Source organism: Micromys minutus (assembly GCF_963924665.1).
Source record: "Micromys minutus genome assembly, chromosome: 1".
NCBI lineage: Eukaryota > Metazoa > Chordata > Mammalia > Rodentia > Muridae > Micromys > Micromys minutus.
The window spans coordinates 124,202,833-124,205,289 of NC_137969.1; positions in this window are offsets into that span (position 1 = coordinate 124,202,833).

Sequence of the window (2,457 nt, forward strand, 5' to 3'; positions counted from 1 at the left end):
CTGTCCCTGACTATTTCTTCTGCATGTCCCCATTGCACTCATTTTTTTAATTATCTCATTTCTTTCTACCAGCACGACTGCCTGGCTCTCTGTTTAGGACTCGATCCTTTCTTTTAATCAGGTTTTATTTTAGTCTTTCCTTTCCAAATAAAACAGCGGCACTGAATTGTAATTAGAGAGGGAAAGGCAAATATGTCGGGAAATTTGTCAGGCCAGATGCTCTAGAGACCAGCAGGTGTGTTACAGACAGGAGAATAATGGAGGAGCAGGTGCCCAGTTCTTATCAGGGGAAAATAATGGCAGTGAGAGCCTTCAGTGATACTGGTGGTCTCAATAGGCCATATATTCAACAATCTACAGACTGTGTCCATAAACAATGGAAATTGAAGATTTAATTAAAGAGTGTAAATATGATCTCATAGGTATTAGTGAGGTAGGGTAACATGGAGCAGTGCTAAGGGAAAAATTGAAAGCCAGTTTTAATTTTCAAGTCTCCCTATGTATCCATATGGCTTCCTGGACTTTCTTCTTTGAGAATGGAAACATTTCCCCTTCTCTTTTTATTCTCTGAGCTTTGCCCATATATCATTCCTACAACTGGTCCAGCAACATTGTATATCCAACCAACTGCTGTTTCAATTTCTTTAAAGGAATACAAATATTCTAGAAGTTGAAGAAATGTTATAGTTGTTGAGACATTATGTTACTTAAAACAAATTAGTAGTCATCACTGCAAAATGTTGAGCTTCTTGCTTCCTAAGGACATTTACCAATACCCCATCCAGCCCTATCAAAGATGTCAAGTGAATCTTGGCTGCCTTTCTACTCTGAGGAATTTTATTTGTTCCTATGTGATCTTCCAATAGGTTCATATGAGACATGGAAGTGAAAATGTTCCACTGCACAGGGCTGAGGGTGCATAGTTCACCACACATGGAAACAAAATATAAGAGGCCTTTTTTATTTTCCAGAAAATAGAACAAGGGGTTTCATTCAGCCAGAAATGAGAGACAGCAAATTTGAGAAATTGGGTTTTCATTTCTGATATCCCAACATTTTGAAGCTAGGCTGTATGAATTAGATTTGCATCTCAAGTCTTACTTTTCTTTGATGTCTTTGAGCAACAACACCTTCAATGTTTGTGTGCCTTGGTTTTCTCATACATAAAATGGGTATATATTTTATACTGCGCAGGTTTGTTTTAAGGGCTGAAAGAAGTAAAATATGGAACATTTCTTGGTTAATAGTAATAATAAATGTCATCAACACTGTTATTTATAAAACATCCAAAAAACATAAGTAGCCTGACTAGAATGGAGTGTCTCATTCAAAATAATTTATACATAGCAAAATTCTTGTATTCAATTAATTGGATATTGTAAATCTTGGCTTCTGAAAGACTAAACATTTACGGGCAATAGAAAACATTTCAGCTTTCAAAACAGCAAATGTTCAAACTCTCTACATAGGCGCCCAAAACGGACTCTACTTTTCTGTCTTCCCGGGATGAAAAGCAACCTCTCAGTTGTGTGCTCCAGGGCTGGTATCATTTGAGAAACAACAACAACCAAGGATCAGAGATTCATTCACCTGTCCTCTCTCGATGGTTCCGCGAGGGCCGGAGCTTCAAGAATTTTAAATCTCCACTGATTAATGGCGCTACATATTGGGTTTAGTCCACTGTTGAAACAATGACTAAAACCAGTGTTCTGAGGGAGCAGCAGTGGATATACCAGAGGGAATTCTGATCGCATCTATAAGATTACAGGGAAGGGAAGAATGTGGAAATTCTAAAGCACCAGGAGTTTGGGTTAAGATTTAGGCTTTATATGAACTACTTACATCAGGAGAAAGTGAAGATAAATTGCCTCAGTGACTTACAGTAAGAGAAGCACTGCCCCCTGGGGGTCATTCTGGAAACTGTTGCGTGCCGTTGCTTAGATGATAGGTGGCTGTGGGTGGTGGTTTCATTAAAGGGAGTTCTGTCCATTGGTTTTAGGTGTCTAGTCATATGTCTGGATCAGCTATGGTGTGGATTTTGTCAACTCACAGCAATACTGTCAGTTTCCAGAACTTGACCTTTAAGAGTTGTGGAAACGTGTTGTGGTAAATATTTAAAGGATAGCTTAACCCTTTATCGGCCCCCACAGTCTCACTCCGTGGACGCCGCTCTAGTGCAGAGCGGAGTGCACACATGTGGTCCCCACACCATGTGGCACTCCAGGCCGCCTCTGAGAACTCAGGTGTGGTTCACTCCACCGCCCCTGTTCTTTCTGTACGGCCACCCCAGTGTTTTCTTTCCTCCACTGCCGGGCACAAACATGACTCCAAAGCCGATAGCTTTTCAAGCAGGTTTATATATTAAAGTCTCAATCCACAAACCCTGTACACAATAATACTGCAGTCAAAGATACAAACTGCCCTTCTATATGAGATAAAAAGCCTATAGAATCCCTT